General features: G+C 40.2%; 1 non-coding gene across 1 annotated transcript; it reads left to right on the top strand.

The window, feature by feature from the left end:
* Window positions 1-3,119: 3,119 nt before the first annotated feature.
* On the top strand, window positions 3,120-3,226 carry LOC133813425 (small nucleolar RNA R71). Its single transcript, XR_009884437.1, has one exon. It is a non-coding gene; the product is annotated as a small nucleolar RNA R71 (small nucleolar RNA).
* The last annotated feature ends 15,219 nt before the right edge of the window (window positions 3,227-18,445 follow it).

Below are 18,445 nucleotides of genomic sequence, written 5' to 3'. Positions count from 1 at the left end.
TTAACCCACGGCGACCGCGTCTATTTCGAGCTTACACCTATGGAGCCTAGATTTCGGGATCACAATCTCATGCTCAAAATCTGGGTGTAACAACAACTAAAACACAAACACAAGTAAAACAAACTACTCAATATAGACAAAACGAAAGTAAATCTCCTTCCCCAAACTTAATATGAATATTGTCCACAATGTTCAAAATAAAAGCAAAGGAAAAGAAACTGACCTGACAAACTCGGACTACTCACGACGAAGGACCCTTGCCACCGTCTTCCTCAGGTAGCCAAAATGTGGTGGCTGATATGGATTGAACTTGGTAATTTATGAGTTGGGCTCGAAGTAGCATCGTGATCATATATTTTTTTTAGACGATTTGTCATTAAAATTTTAACACTAAAAAACAAAAATTAAAACTAATCCGAAAATAAAATAAAAATAAATAAATACTCAAAATACTAAAATTTAAAATTTACATAATCCAAAACTTAAATAAAATTGCAAATAAAGGATTGGAATAGAGCTGGAAATGTGGGACGGCCCGAGTCGGCCCACATTTTCGTGCCTCCAAATAATTCGGGTCGGCTCGGGCCTGGCCCGTATTTAAATTTGTGCCGGGCCAACCCATATTTGAAAGAGTAAGCCCAACACGACCCATAGGCCCGACCCATGTCATACCGTGCTCGTGCCGTGTCGGGCCGACCCACTTTCCTTATTTGGGCCCAAATTCAGGCCCACTTTTATGCCCATTTTATTATTGCCAAAAAATTTGAGGATGGGGAATTGAACCCTCTATCTCCTTTTTAACAATCAATTGACTCACCACCAATCCAAATATATTTATTTGTTTCAATTATAGTTTGAGATATTTTTATATACTTTTCAACATTACTTTACACAAAATTACATCATAGTTAATTATTAGAATTTGAATACCTACTAATAAATGCTAAAAATTTTAACTCACAAATCTTAAAATAAATTAATATAATTATAAAATTATAAAAATTGAGAAAAATAATACTTTTATTATCATTTTAATTTATAGATAATTGACATTATCAGTATTAATGTCAAAATATCAGGCTTTTTATTGTGTCGTGCTTTCGAGCTAGTTTATTTGTGCTTTCGTGTCGTGTTTTCGGGCTTATCACGTCATGTCGTGCTTAGGTCCATGTCGTGTCGTGTCATACCATGCCAATTTTCAATTCGTGTCGTGCTTGGCCCAAGCCCATATTTTTTTGTGTCGTGTTGTGCTCGTGCCTTCCGGGCTCGTGTCGGTTTCGTGCCGTGCTAGAAAGCCTGCCCATCTTTACAACTCTAGATTGGAATGCCTCCAAATGCATTGTCGTTAACGTCATTTAGCCGGATGCTGAATTCATCTTCAAATTAACTCGGATCAAGACCAACCCTCAAATCTTTAAGAGCCAAAGTGTCATATGAGAAAAATCCTCTTATGATGTTGCAACTTTTTGGAGCTTTCCTACCGAAGAACCTTTTCACATGATTACACACTGTTTGACTACCATCTTGAGCAATGACCTTTCTCTTGATCACTTCCACCGTACTATCGCCTCCTGTTATCACATCCACTCTACAACATGTTGGAATTTCAGTTGCATCAAAAATATTAAATGTTACCTCCTCATTTTGTACTCGCAGCTTCAATTCCCCCTTTTGCACACCAATTAGCACCCTTCTAGTAGCTAAAAATGGTCTCCCAATAATGATCATGATATTTTCATCTTCTTCCATATCAAGGACAATAAAGTCCGCAGGAAAGATGAATTTGTCCCATTTTACCAATACATCCTCAATAATACCTCTTGGGTGCTTCACTAAACGATTCACCATTTGTAGGGACATGGTAGTAGGGTGAACTTCTCCCAATTTCAATTTCTATAGATAGATAGAGGCATCAGATTCACACTTGCCCCTAAATCACATAATGCCTTCTCAAAAACCGCATTCCATATAGTACAAGCAATGGTAAAACTACCCTGATCTTTAAGCTTGGGAGGTAGTTTCTTTTGCAATATTGCACTGCACTCCTCAGTAAGTGCCACCATCTCATAATCCTCCAATTTCCTTTTCTTCGACAAGATTTCCTTCATGAACTTCACATAACTCGGGATTTGTTCTAAAGATTCTGCAAAGGGAATGTTGATGTGAAGTTTTCAGAAAACCTAAGAACTTGGAAAACTGTCTTTTGCAACCTCTAAGGATATGGGATCTTGATGTGATGCTAAATACTTATTTTTGGCTACTTCTTCTCAAGGTTCTCAGTAACCTTTTCTTCCACATTTCCTTTTATTTCAGACTCTATTTTTGGTGAAAGACTAGATTTCTCAACTATCTTTTCCAACTCCTTACCGCTATTGCGCTGCTCTTTAAAATTCACCTCAGTATTACTTGGAAAATTTCCTTGAGGTCTACTTTGTAACATATTTGCCAATTGACCCCCTTGCATTTCAAGATTTCTGATGGATGACCGAGTTTCAGTCATAAGCTGAGCTTGGGAGTTGGTTAAAGTCAATAGCGCAATTTGTAATTCATTTGTCTTTTCTTGAGAAACCGGTGGTTGTGACATTTCTTGAGGTGGATCTTGAGAAACGGGCTGCTGAAATTGTTGTTAAGGGCCTTGATTATTTTTCCATGAAAAATTAGAGTGATTCCTCCACCCTGGGTTGTAAGTGTTGGAGAAAGGGTTGTTGGCTTGCCTATTAAAATTACTTATCATGTTGACTTTCTCCATAGAGATGGTGTTCTTGAACTTTTTTGTCATACACTGCTCAAATTGGTGAGGACCACCACAAATTTCACAACCTAATGGCATCTGAATGTCATTAATAGACACAATATTCTGTTGCAACTGTTTTGTCAAGTAAGCAACCTGAGCAGTCAAGGCAGTGATGGCATCAAGTTCATGAACTTCGGCAACCTTTCTAACACTGGTTGACCTCTCATCGGACCTTTGGTGATTGTTAGTGGCCATGTCTTCTAACAATTCATATGCTTCATTGGCACTCTTACTACTGAATGCCCCACCAGCTGCAGCATCAATTATGGTACGAGTAGTTACGCACAACCTGTTGTAAAAGTTGTGGAGCAACATCCACTCTTCAATGCCGTGATGGGGACATTTTCTCAACAACTCCTTAAAACGCTCCCATGCATCATATAAAGATTCCCCATCAAGCTGGTAAAAATTATCGATCTCCCCCCTTAATTTAGCAGCCTTTGATGGAGGAAAGAACTTGGCAAGGAATTTATGAGCCAAATCCTCCCAAGTATTTATAGAATTGGATTGAAGGGAGTTCAACCAACTCTTATCTCTTTCCCGCAGCAAAAATGGGAATAACCTCAACCTAATTGCATCGTCGCCCACCCCATTATACTTGAACATTGCACATAGCTCCAGAAAATTAGCTAAGTGCATATGAAGATCTTTTGAGGGTAAGCAGCCAAATTGCACGGTGGACTACTCCATTTATAAGATTGTCAACTTAATCTCAAAGTTATTAGCCTCCACAATAGGTGGTTTTATACATGTTTGCATTCCCGTAATAGTTGGGAGTACATAATCCTGTAAGCTTCTCACAATGAGATTCTGAGCATGTCCTTATACCTCTTCTGGCACCCCTCAATTCAATCCATCATTGTTTTGAGGATTTGCCATAACCACAGTTTGACGAGTCACTCTCTTGTTTCTATGGTTCTGTCTGCACGCTTTCTCCATCTCAGGATTAATAGGAACAAGGCTGTCTGCTCCTTTTCTGCTACACATATAATAGTATCACCTAAGAAATGGCAAAGGATTGCACACAAAAAAAGTTAGAAACAATACAAAGAACAACCAAATTAGAAAAATAATTAACTATATTGATATTGATAATTTTCAGTCCCCGACAACGGCGCCAAAAACTTGTTGCGAAATTTAATAGCTATGCAAGTGCACAGTCACAATTTGTAATAAATCTTGGTAAGACCAAGTATCGTCCCACAAGGACTGAATTATCAATTACCAATCAATTAATTTTTTGTTTCTATTTGGTTAAAAAAAAATTTGTTGTAAAAGTAAAGAAGAAGAACATAAACTATTGTAATTTTAAGAATAAAGAAAGATAAAGAAACACAAGAAATAAATTCAAGATTAAACAATTAGGGGTTTTAATCTCATCAAACATCCCTCCTATCAATTACTAGTGCAAGTTTTCTTTTCTCCTTCTTATCAAGCTAGCAATTTTTCAAAAGCAGTTTATAATTAAGTTACGAAAAACAAACCTTGACTTAGATGAGAATTTTCTATATTTCTATGATGAATTCATCAACTAGGAAGCATTAACATTCACAATTTTAATATGCCACATAAACAATCACGATGCTCTCGTTCTATGATTAAGCTTATGTCTAACCTATCACAACATAATTAAATCTCACTTTTCAGATTTTGATTAAAAAACATACAGATTATGATACTAGATGGCTAATCATATATCAAACAATAAGCATAAATAGGCAAGAGACTCAAAAATTGAAGAAGAAAGTCAACTTTGCATTAGATCATAATATGAGTTCAAGTGACTCAATTAAAATCCCGAATAACAAATTTAGTTCATAATCACCATTCTAAACATAAACAACAATGGAAATAACATAGAATTCAAAGGTAAAAGAAAAAGAACTGTTGAAAATAATTGGCAGTGCTCCACGGTGTATTCCTTGCTCCCCAAAATCACCCTCCCCAAAAATTCTGTTTTTTTTTGTTCTTTTGAAATTAGGTTTATAACCTAATTTTTCTTTTTGAAGCAATGCAGGCCTCGACCTAGCTATTCAAGCGCCACGACTTGTGTCCCAAAAATTGGCTCCTTCGTTCAGGCAGGCCACAACCCATCTTTTCCTTTGCCGCGACCCGTGCATTTTTGTAACGCCCTGGATAACCAAGACCGTTACACTATGTGTTTAAAATAGTGCAAGACTTGCTAACCAAGTCATTTAAACAAAGTGTGAATTCCATGTTGTCAACAGATTAGGAATAAAAGATTTTGGTCACGAACAGGCTATTTTCGTTAAAAATGACAGTTTAATACATGAAACTCAAAACAGGATTTAGACGTCTTAGTTACAAGAAATTCCAAGAGTTACAAATAGTTCAAGCCACTCTAATGGCAAAATACACATTTTAGGTGTTGACTGCGTTTTTAGCCAACGACGTGAGCACGTCAATAACGACAAGCCTTCAAGAGAAATCAAAACGACAATAAACGGTATAAACAAGAAAAGTAAAGAACACATGAGATTTTTATAGTGGTTCAGCCCCGATTGTCGGTAATAGCCTAATCCACTTAGAGTTGTGATTTATAAATCTATACTCAAGATCAGATGGACCATGCCAACTGAGTTTCTTCAGTATAAATTGTGAAAATACAAGAATTCTCTTCTAATTTCAGCACTTTCTCTCTCTAGAATAGACAGACCCAATTTTATCTCTCTAGAAAGAAGAAGCAGAAGGGACCCCTCTCTCATCTCATAAGCTCTCTATTTATAGAGATGGGATCCTCAACTGATATCCCCTTATAATAGGGATATTTTATTATATTTATTACATTTATATTACAAATAAACATTCAAAATTCAAAATGTAACAAACTCCCCATTTGTGGGAAGAATGAGAGATTCCCGCGCATGTTGTTGAAGTTGTGTCTGACTTAGTCTCCTCTAGCTAGTTGGTCCACCTCCTACTCACTACCCATGCAAGTGCTGGTTGAACATGCATGGTGGTAGGATATGCATGGTGGTAGGACATGCTTTTGGTGGGTTGAACGTGCATGGTTCTCCTCGGACATGTACTCTCCTCTAGCATGCCATGTTCCTCCTTGAACCAATCTCCTTGGCTTCTCCTCGGACCAAGGTGGTCCGAGGCAACCTCCTTGGAACCTCACCTTGGACAACATTGAGGGAACCTCACCTTGGACAACATTGAGGGAACCTCACCTTGGACAACTTTGAGGGAACCTTACCTTGGACAACATTGAGGGAACCTCACCTTGGACAACATTGAGGCAACCTCCTTTAGCATCTCCCAAACATGTCCGATCGAACATTGTATAGGCTCTCCTTATCAAAATCTAAGTCTCCATTCTCTTGCATGAGACTCCTCCTCCTTAGCTACTTACCTTGGACACGTTCGAGCCAACACTTAGAAAACCTTGGGAGGCTTACCTCCTACACACCCTTGGGGTCTCCTAGGACCACATCCTCCTTGGGGTCTCCTAGGACCACATCCTCCTTGGAGTCTCCTAGGAGGCACTCTCCTAGATGCATTCTCCTATTTTTTGGGTATAACATTTGCCCCCCAAGTTTATTATACGATTTCCCTCGTATGATAAACTTTTCTTCTAGCAAAATGCTCTTGAGGTCATCCAAAAGCTCCTATCCGGATGATAACTTTCACGTAAACTCCCATGACAGAACCTGTCTTGTGATTTCTTCAAACTCTATTTCTTGATGTAATGAAAACATAAGCTCCCTTTGTATATGTTGCAAAAACATCATAGTATAGAGACAGGTTGTTGAATATGCTCGATTTGGTTGCGCTCGGATTAGAATTTCGGTGATCGATCGGGCATATTTTTGCATTCTCCTCGGACCAAGGTGGTCCGAGCCATACATCTTGGAAGTTCACCTCGGACATGTCCGAGCCAAACGCACTAGGCTCCTCCAACTATGTCCGATCGGAGCTTTCATGATATGGTCCGATCGGACACAGCCTGACCAAGGAAACGTCCAGCCTTGCCTCCACGTGAGCCCAGCGTGAAGTCCCCCAGGATGTCCGATCGTGCATGGGCGTCTAAGGGGGTTCAAAATATGCTGTCAAGAAGGTTGGGCACTTCAATGAAAAGGAAGGCAAGTGTGGTCCGATCAGACCACACACTTGCCTAAAAATTTTCAGTGCCCGATCGGATGAACACTCTTCTTGGCATCTCCAACCACGTCCGATCGGATGAACACTCTTGGCCCAAAACTAAGTCCATCTTTTGGCTTGTATGGTACTTCTCCTCTGACTTGCTCCGAGCCAACCACCTAGGAAGTTTACCTCGGACATGCCCGAGCCAAACGTTTGGCACACATGCATGGTCTTCCTCGGACATGTCCGATCGGATGTTAGGACTTCTTGTCTCTCCTCGGACATGGGTCCAAGGCAATCACTTTGGCTCTCCTCGGACATGTCCGAGCCACATATTTTTGGAAACTCACCTCGGTCATGTCCGAGCCACACACCTTGGAAGCTCAAACTAAGGTCCGATCGGACTCTTGGTGGCTTCTCCTTGGACCATGTGATCTGAACTAATCTCCTTGAAGCTCACCTCGGATAGGTCCGAGCCACGCACTAGGATCCTCCATCCATGTCCGATCGGACATTGCGTGACCTCAGCCAAAATCTAAGTCCTTTGGCGTGGTCCGAGCCATCTTTTTCTTGCCATCTCCTTGGACCAAAATGGTCCAAGGCACCTCTCCCATGGCATGTCCGATCGGACATGACACCCTTCTCCTCGGACCAAAGTGGTCCGAGCCTATCTCTTTCAAGCAAGGTCCGATCGGACCCTTGGCACTACTACAAATATAGGGTTTCTCTGCGCTTTTTTTTCAATCTAAAATAAAAAGCGCAGAGAAAAGGATTGAAGGACACTTAGGAACTTTGTTACTGCGGTTTTTTTAAAAAACGCAATGTAAAGTAGGAAAAGTGGGAGAAAAACGCAGAGAAAAGTTGCACTACTTTTCTCCGCGGTTTTCTTAAGAAAACCGCAGAGAAATAAAGACTTTTCTCCGCGGTTTTATTGAAAAAACCGCAGAGAAAAGTAGTGTAATTTTTCAAAACTTTTACCAAGCATAACTTTGTGCTCGGTTGTCCGTTTTGATTGTTTTTTTTTTTTAACTTTGATATTTTTTCGAAATCTATCCAAAGACAAGACTATTTTCTTTGGATAGATCTCGAAAAAATATCAAAGTTAAAAAAAAAAAACCATCAAAACGGACAACCGAGCAAAAAGTTATGCTTGGTAAAAGTTTTGAAAAATTACACTACTTTTCTCTGCGGTTTTTTCAATAAAACCGCGGAGAAAAGTCTTTATTTCTCTGCGGTTTTCTTAAGAAAACCGCGGAGAAAAGGTTCCAGACCTATATATAAACTCATTCTTCCCCACAGGGTTCGTAAACCTACTTCATTTCGCGAAAAAAACTTCTTCAACAGCGGCGGTACGTCTTTCAACCTTCATCTTACTATTTTTTTTTTCATCTTTTTTAGCTAAATCTTAGTTAAAAACTGAAGTTGATGCTTAATATTTGTCTATTTTCAGGTTTTTGGTAGTAAAAATTGTTAGGATTTGGTCGAAAAATTGTCCATTTTCACTGTATTTTTTGGCATGCATTGTGTTCTTGAGCTTGAAAATAGGTAATGATCTATATATCTTTGTTTGTATAGTTTTTTGTTTTTTTTTCATCATTATTTTTAGAGTTTATTTTGTGTGAAATAGACAAATAGAAATCAAAATTTTGAGAGGTTTTTCATAAATCATTAATTTGGTTGCTGAATTTTTTTTCTTCAGATTTTTCGGTGACAAAACCTGAAATTTTTTTTTTTTTTTTTTTTTTTCAGGTTTTCAGGTTTCTTTTGTATGCAGCTAGATAGATCTCGAAAAAATACCCAAGTTAAAAAAAAAAAACACCAAAAACAGAGAACTGAGCACAAAGTTATGCTTCGTCAAAATTTTGAAAAATTACACTACTTTTCTCTGCGGTTTTTTCAATAAAACCGCGGAGAAAAGTCTTTCTTTCTCAGCGGTTGTTTTAAAAAAACCGCGGAGAAAAGTACATCTTTCTCTGCGGTTGGCTTACTACAACCGCAGAGAAAAGTGACACTTTTCTCCGCGGTTGGCATACCATTTTTCTCTGCGGTCGAATACACTGCGCTTTTCAATACTCTCGAAAACCGCAGTGTATTGAGTAAAAAAACCGCAGTGAAAAGCCTTTTTTGTAGTAGTGCATGGGTGAGCTTCTCTCGAACTTGTCCGATCGGAGCTTTCCATTTAGGGACTCCTCAAGTTAAGGTCCGAGCCAAGCATTTTGGAGCTCACCAAGCTTTAGTCCGAGCCAATTCCTTGGCACACATGCATGGCTCTCCTTGGACATAGTCCGATCGGAGATATTCAACATGGTTCGATCGGAGATATTCAACATGGCCTTCATGACCTTTCCTTGAACCAAGGTCCAAGCCAATGTCTTGGCTTCTCCTCGGACATGGCCCGAGCCAAGCATTTGGCTCCTCCATCAAGGTCCGATCGGGTACTTTGTGGCCTCTCCTTGGCCAAGATCCATCTACTTGGACGCAGCTGGGTTTCTCGGACCAGACGCATCTCCTCGGACGAATGCCCCCCACTCCGATCGGATATAATGTAGCTTCCAACCACTCAAGAGTGTTTCTCCTTCTCAGATGCAGCACCTTAAGCACCAATATTTCTGGGTCTAGATCCTTGGACGTAGGCGAGATGCTCCTTGGATCAACATGCATCCGATCGGCCATCTCAAGGTATGCTTGGACATCATATTTTTCAAACACTTTAAGCATCTGTATTGATCGTGAGCATGGTCAAACAGGCATAAGTCGTGTTGACATGAATGCAATGCATGGAACAGTAGCCAGCCTTTTAAGCATGCACATCCGATCGGACATAGGCAGCATCCCCATTTGGACGCTTCTCCTTGGAACTAGACACACCTTTCGGACCAAACATGGTATACTCCATGCTATAATTTTTTCAAACATTTCACCTTTAGGCACTCTTAGGTACGTTCAGGAAAAACCATCAAAGCACCTTGTTCGAACCTCCCAAAATTATTTTGAGAGATTGATTTTTCTCAATCAATCTTGGTGAAAACTTGACTTCTCCTCCCAAGGACAAATTTTCACCATGTAGCATCTATTTTGCATGCATTTGTTTGATTCACTCCAGGGAAGTCGATTGGTGATACATGCTTAGCCTACCAGGGAAGTTGTATCTGCTCTCCTGAGCAAGAAAACTTTGCACCTGGTGAGCTAAACTTGTAGCTGTTGGCATTTAGACTTTACTTCTCCTTGTTAACTTAAAACATTCTAAGTCTCCTCTAGACTTAAAAAGTTATAAGTTTTTTGTAAAGAGTAAAGTCCCTCTGGTGTATGCCTTAGATTTTCGCATGAGTACTTAGTTTTCTAACTTAGAAATTCTAGACATTTCATAAGTCATGATTTTTATGGTCACACGAATATCTGCTCCTAACTTGAGATTTTTTTTAAAAAAAATTCCAAGTTACTTAAGCTTTGCCAAGCAAGTTAGCTTAATGGCCTTTTTGGACTTCGAAAATTTACAAGTCAGCCTAAAAACGGATATATTACTTCGTGCTCTTATTGCCTGTGTTAAGTTATATACCAGCATACCCCATGTGCCCCCCAGGTGGTTGGAGGTTGAAAGATCCTTAGTCACTTGCTACCTGACTGAATCTGTTCGAGCAGTTAACTACTCGTGAAACACATAGAATATATGGAAAATACTCAAGCAGTTGAACACTGCTTGAACATATCGACCAGTTGAACACTGCTTGGATAATTAACACACATGCATATTTGTAGCAAGAATCGACCACACTGCGCATAGTCTCTTTTATTACTCGTAAATTAAAATGACAAAACATGTCTAACAACGAGTCTTAAACAACCAAAATTGTTCAAAATAAAATGACTGGTTAGCAAATAACCAGTTCATACACCAAACTTTAAACAACAAGTCCAAAAAACTCGAAATCAAGCTACCACTCTGAAAGCTGTATTTAAAAATAATATCTCCTTCGATGCTCTATGTGCATGCCACTCCAGTGATTCCTGCTCCTAGCACTCCTCCTTAGCATACTCCTCCTCTTGCTTCGTTGCTCTCCTCAGCTAAGGGTGGACCTCCACATATAATGTCCATGGTGAAGTCCACAGGTCCAGGCTGCAAGGGTGGAGATCTTTGTCGCTTGAACCCGGAGTTGCTTCTACCTCCTTCTCCTTGGGGTGTCTCTGCTCGGTACTTCTTCAACTTGCCCGACCGGAGAAGAAATTCTATCTCGTCCTTGAGGTGGTTGCATTCATCCGTGTCGTGACCATAATCTTCATGGAAGCGACAATACTTGTTCATGTCTCTCTTCCTCATCTCTCTCCTGATGGGTGGAGGCTTCTTGTAAGGAACCTCCTCTTGAATAGCAAGATATATCTCTGCTCTACTGGTTGAGAGAGTGGTGTAGTTGGTAAATTGAGGCTCATACTTGGTTGGCTTCTCACTTGAATCCACCTTTGCCTTCTTTTCTTCATGGTGGTCAGACCCATTATTTCTACGTTTCTTTCCACCATCACTAGGAGAGTCAGTTGGTCTGCTTGGGTTGTTTATGCCATTCTCCCCCTTCTCTATCACATCATCCAAATTCATATATTTTTCCGCCCGGTCAAGAAATTGTTGAAGTGTTGAGATTGGATGGCGATGGATGCTGTCCCATAGAGGACTCCGATAAATTATCCCAGCAGATATGGCAACCATATTCCCCTCGTCTCCTACAGCGGTTGCTCTATTGGCTTCTCTCATGAACCTCTGTATATAGCTTTTTAGAGACTCATCTTTTCTTTGTTTGATATCTGCCAAGTCGTTGGCATAAACTGGTGGAGTCCGGGCAGTGCTAAATTGTCTACAAAACTCCTTCCTGAATGACTCCCAAGAGGTAATGGAGTTTGGTTTAAACCTCCAATACCACTCTTGGGCAGTGTCCGTCAAGGTGGTGGGGAAGACTCTACACCGATAGTCATCACTCACCCCGAGTAGTTCCATCTGGTCCTCAAACTTCCCAACATGTCTTATTGGGTCTGCCTTTTCGGTATAAATTGGCAGTACCGGTGCTTTGTACTTTGCTGGTGGTTGGGCTGCTCTTATTCGAGCAGAGAACGGGCTGCCACTCCGGTAGTCTATCGGATCTATCTCGGAAGGTCGCTTCGACAAACTTTGCACTGCAGCTGCTAGCATGTCAAGCTGGGCTTGGATAGCTGGTGCAACTGATGAGGTTCCAAGGTTTTGACCGCCTGGTCGGGCATTACCATCTGGCACGCCACCGTCAAGTATTTCTAATTGACTGGTAGGACGGTCCAGATTTTGCCCTTCGACCGGGACGGTCCTCCTCTTGTTGGTGATAACGTCCCTCAGATCCTTCTGAGAAGCATGCTCTCCTACCCGATCAAACACCGTACTCTTCGATTTCCCAGTGGGCTTACTACATGGGACTTCATCTCTCTTGCTACGCCGCTGGTCGGGGTGCAATGGAGGCTTCTTGGCACGCTCTGGGCAGTGTTCTCCTCCTTGTGGGTTGTGGCCCTCCTTTTCCTTGGATTGGCTGGTTGGATGACTATCAGCCTCATCCCCACCATGCCCATCTTTGAACTGAGAGGTCCTCTTCTCTCTAGGAGCTTTATTTTGCTCCTGCCCAGGTGGAGTCTTTTTACTGCCCGATCGGTGACTTCTGGAGGGGGTTCTAGAGTGCTCCCCTTGGGTTGAGGTAGTGTGCGATCGAACTCCATCTCCCTCACTAGGTGGGTTATTATCACCCCTCCTTGGTCTATCATTACTCCTACCACCAGCTTCTGTGGTCCTTGCTCCTGGAGTGGTTGCCCCTCGTGCTGTAGCTTGGGCATTGGCCTGGGCCAACTTGGTAGCTGCCTCCAAAGCAAGCGCTGCTTCACGATGTTTCTGGTTGACCTCCTCCTGTTGTTGTCTGAGCTCCTCACTCCTGGCCTCCATATCGCGTTTTTACTGCTCTAAGGCAGCTCTCTGCCTGGCCATCTCTTCAGCAAACGCCTCTTGCCTAGCGTGGAATTGTGCCATCTCCTCCTGGAAGGCCCCCATGGTCTCTTGGAGCTCTTCAACTCCTGGAGTCACGTCCTCAAGCATGACCCTAGGCTCATTCTCATGATATTGTGGGCTAGGACCTTCAGATCTAGCAGGTTCTTTAGAGGAGTTTGTCCTCTTGGAAGCAGCAGTGGTGTTCTTAGGCGCCATCTTGCTTTAGGGACCGTCTGTTCTTCTCTTCAGGCTCTCAATGAAAGCACCAAAATGTTGACTGCGTTTTTAGCTAACGACGTGAGCACGTCAATAACGACAAGCCTTCAAGAGAAATCAAAACGACAACAAACGGTATAAACAAGAAAAGTAAAGAACATAGGAGATTTTTATAGTGGTTCAGCCCCGATTGTCGGTAATAGCCTAATCCACTTAGAGTTGTGATTTATAAATCTATACTCAAGATCAGATGGACCATGCCAACTGAGTTTCTTCAGTATAAATTGTGAAAATACAAGAATTCTCTTCTAATTTCAGCACTTTCTCTCTCTAGAATAGACAGACCCAATTTTATCTCTCTAGAAAGAAGAAGCAGAAGGGACCCTCTCTCATCTCATAAGCTCTCTATTTATAGAGATGGGATCCTCAACTGATATCCCCTTATAATAGAGATATTTTATTATATTTATTACATTTATATTACAAATAAACATTCAAAATTCAAAATGTAACTGATTGACCCAAAACGGGTATGTTTAAAAATTTATAAATCGCAAGCGCACGAATCGTTCATATAGAATAGTGATCGTGTAAGCAAGGATGTCGAACCCAAAGGAGTTGTCTAAAATCGAAAAGAAAACTATTTTAAATCAAAATTAATAAATTCTAACCTAGTTCCAAAGATTGATGAGAATTTGTGACAATAAAAATAAAATAGAAGATAATAATAAAGAAATTAAAGACAATATATATAACATAAATTAATAATAGAAAACAAGATGGTAAAATAAGATTATTAAGGATTAGAATCCACAAAATATAAGTTCAATAATATTTATAAGTATATTGATTCCCAAGTTTTAGTGATAGTTAAGATAAATCAAACTATCATTTTCTAAATAGATTTATAATTTTAAGTACAAATTTCTTCCAAAAATATAAGATTTTTCTTCACTTTTCAAAGTTATAATTTCAAAGCATTTAGTGTAAATCAATCTAATGAAATAACAAATAAATCAATGAACATTATTTATAAGGCAAAACATAATATTTTTGTTCTAAGCATGGATGTGTACAATTTAATGACACATCTTACACAAAGAATATTATGTATTTGCACTAATGAAGAACAAAGTTTAAATATGTGCTAACAATCCAAAATACATGATATTTAAGATGAAAGAAGATATTTGAAGAAGAAAATTCCATAAACTTTGTTGCACAAAATGGGAAATCAACATACAAAATAAATACTATCTAGTTACAAAATGTTTCATCATCACCTTAATAATCTTAAAAAGATTATAAACACATAACTAGAATAACAAATAAAAACTAAAAATTACAAACATAAATAGGAAAATTTGGAGGATGAACCCCCAAATTTTTCCTCTAAAAATACATAGAAAAAAAATAAAAAGAAGAAGAAGATGAAGAGAATGGAGAGGTTTTGAAATGTGTAGAGTTTTTGATATGGTAACCTCCCTCAAAATGGACACCAAATTCCCTTATTTATAGCCAAAAAAGTGGTATTAAAATAATCAATTTAAATTATTTAAATTGATTAAATTAAATTAATTAGTTGTAATATAGCAAATAGGGGCAAATTATAGGGTGTAATGATGATGTTTTGGGGTAAAATGTGTAGAAAAGTTTGGGTAAAAATTGGTATTTTTGGACATAAGGGGACAAAGTTACAAGTTGTTGGGCTCAAAAATGCACAAAGGTGGCAGGGAGGAGCTGAGTGGCAGGAGGCGTGCTGGAGGCTTGTTCGGCGTGGAAGCTTGTGGTTGGGCCGCTGGGCTTTAAGGCTTCTTTGCTGGGAAGATGGCTGATTGGATTGGTGTGCTGAAGTGGTTCAGCTAGGCAAAGGATGCTTGATTGATGCAGGGAGCCGAAGGTATGCTGAAGGGTGAATTGGTGGTCTTAGTGAGCTTTGATTGAGCATGGGCCTGGGCTTTGGATGCAGGCCCAATGGCTGGGAAGGAGTATGTGCCAATTTCTTTCTTTTCTCTTCAAAATTGCCATAATTCCATCATTTTTCTTGCTTTTTCAAGAGCAAAAACATGCAACAAATTATCTACAAAAATAAACATAAATTAAATTAAAACTAAATATTTTCAATAATAAAATATACAACAAAAGTTTCATGAAAATATTAATTAAAACTTAATTTACTTAAACATTTAAGCTCAAAATTGTATCTTTTTACTCATAACTTAACAATATTAATTTTAAATAATTAAACTATAACATTTTACAATAATATAACTATAAAAAATACCCAAAAATATATAAAATCAAAATAAACCTAATAAATTCAAAATTACTTAAAAACTTAATAAATAAATTAAAAACTCAAGAATTAAGCAACAATTAGCACATAAAAAGTGGTAAAATAACTCTATTTTGTAGAGTTATCAGTAACAAACTCCCCATTTGTGGGAAGAATGAGAGATTCCCGCGCATGTTGTTGAAGTTGTGTCTGACTTAGTCTCCTCTAGCTAGTTGGTCCACCTCCTACTCACTACCCATGCAAGTGCTGGTTGAACATGCATGGTGGTAGGATATGCATGGTGGTAGGACATGCTTTTGGTGGGTTGAACGTGCATGGTTCTCCTCGGACATGTACTCTCCTCTAGCATGCCATGTTCATCCTTGAACCAATCTCCTTGGCTTCTCCTCGGACCAAGGTGGTCCGAGGCAACCTCCTTGGAACCTCACCTTGGACAACATTGAGGGAACCTCACCTTGGACAACATTGAGGGAACCTCACCTTGGACAACATTGAGGGAACCTCACCTTCGACAACATTGAGGGAACCTCACCTTGGACAACATTGAGGCAACCTCCTTAGCATCTCCCAAACATGTCTGATCGAACATTGTATAGGCTCTCCTTATCAAAATCTAAGTCTCCATTCTCTTGCATGAGACTCCTCCTCCTTAGCTACTTACCTTGGACACGTTCGAGCCAACACTTAGAAAACCTTGGGAGGCTTACCTCCTACACATCCTTGGGGTCTCCTAGGACCACATCCTCCTTGGGGTCTCCTAGGACCACATCCTCCTTGGAGTCTCCTAGGAGGCACTCTCCTAGATGCATTCTCCTATTTTTTGGGTATAACATTAGGTTTCCGTCCCTGTACAATTCCTCGACCGTGGCGGCCGAGCAGCTGACAATGTACACCTCGCCCCCAGAGCTCTCCAACTCATGGTTGATTCAGCCTACCCTTGCCTTTACCTGCACCACGTAGCACCCGTGAGCCAAGACCCAGCAAGAAAGCATGATAACATAGCAAGATCAACATCATCTATCAAATATTTCACAATGCACAACCAAGAATTCATCATTTCATAACATTTATCCAATCAGTGATATCACACAACAGATTAATAGTTTGTCATCCAAACAGCCAGCAAATCACGTTCATAACACAATATTCACAATCATAATCAACAGTTCATCACATCATTAAATGATATTCAGGGTCAGCGCCCTTAGTTGCACCCTCTATTTAATACACTGCCTTCAGCTCTCTTGGGCCGCCCCCAGTGTAATACTCACTGACTCCGGCCAGCTTAACCGAGCTCAGTGATAGATAAGCTGCCTCAGCTACCAGTGGCCGAGCCGCGCCCTGTGCGCAAATATTGATTCCGACACTCTTAGGCCGGTTATCGCATGTCCCATGGCATAATAATACCATCTCATGACATGATATACAAGTGTAGGGAGCTCTTAGTCCCATTGTGTCCACATGGTTAAACACGTTCACATAACAATGCATACAAACATAGGGAACACTTAGTCCCAACCTAGCCACATAATCAGGTGTAGCTTTCTTACCTTTGGCTTTCAAACGAGCTAGTTATAAGCGATGTTCCTTGAGCGCGATCCGATCCCCGAGCCCTAGCTTAGCACCTAGTCACAACCAAGATAAAGGTTACCATTAACAATCTTAAATGAGCTTCTAAACCAAGTTCTAGTCCTCGGAACATTTAACTTCACCAAATATGGTAAAAGACTCAACCCCGAGCACCCTAGGTTAAATTCCCAAGCCTAAATTCTCAAAATCCCTTAAGCGCCACGGCATGGGCCATCCATGCCGCGGCATGGCCCCTGACAGAACCCTCCATGGACACAAAAACAGGTAAGGGCCGCGACATTGCTTGGACCATGCCGCGGCCCGCCCTCCTTCCTCAGCATGCCACAACATCGAAGGGCTGCGGCTCACCAAGAACCATGCCGCGGCCCGACCCTTCAAACCCAGAAAAAACCACCATTTTCAATCTCTAAACCTCACCATAAGCCATCCCAAAGCCCCCAACTCAAAACCAATTAATAATAACAACATTAGAATGATTTAGACAACACAACCCAACCAAAAATCCAGTCTAAGACTCACCAAAATCCCAATTCCAACCTCTGAAATTTCAAACCACAGAACTCAAAACCAGCCATGAAAACTCTCAAATTCAACCATCAAACTTCAAATTAATCCTTACCTCAACTGTAGAATCGTTTCTCCAAGAGTCCCCTGACCTATCATCAAAGTTCCAGCCTCAAATTCCACCCTAAATGCCAAAACCACAAATATTCAAAACTCAGCCATTTTCTTAAAGTTCCTAACCTTAGAAACGAAAATTCAAAGCTTACCCTGGCTCTATCTCAGTCCTTGATTAGTTCTTGAGCTAATCCTCTAGCTTATCCCCTTCAATTCCCAGAAATCAGCTGGTTTCCCTTTACAAAATCAGAGTTTTCTTCCTTAAGAGGGAGAGGAAAGAGAGAGAGAAAGGAGAGAAGGCTGAAAGGTCGGTTTACATTTTCTATCTAGTATTTTCTAAGTCTTTCCAAGTATATCCTTAGGTTGTTAGACTAATCCCAAAGCTTGGGGTACCAGAAACGTCCCCGATGGCAAAATAGTAAAATTCCCCAATACTCCCGCCTAAACATTCTAACCTCAAATATATCTCCATATATTTATTTTCATCACCTGATATTCCAAATCACTACACGACACCTAAAGTACCCTTGACTTGCCCAAAGTCAAGCATTAAGCCCCGTTGTGACTTTCCTGCTATCTAGCTCCTTAGGATCGCCTCAAGTCACCGGCTGCGTATTTATCCACATAATAATGTGGTTCTCACATATTTCACACACATATATATATACCTATCCACATAATAATGTGGTCTCAACAATTTATCACACACAATTACGTTTATGCCCTAACGGGCCAAAATTACGATTAAGCCCTTACCAGTCGAACAGGGCCCGCATGCTCACCCAATACTCATAAACATGCCTTCTCACACTATTGATTCACATAACCTCCAATTATGCCC

This window comes from Humulus lupulus, chromosome 1 (genome assembly GCF_963169125.1).
Source record: "Humulus lupulus chromosome 1, drHumLupu1.1, whole genome shotgun sequence".
NCBI classification, from domain to species: domain Eukaryota; kingdom Viridiplantae; phylum Streptophyta; class Magnoliopsida; order Rosales; family Cannabaceae; genus Humulus; species Humulus lupulus.
The sequence above is the reverse complement of the archived record's forward strand: the minus strand, read 5'-3'. Positions and strand labels throughout refer to the sequence as shown.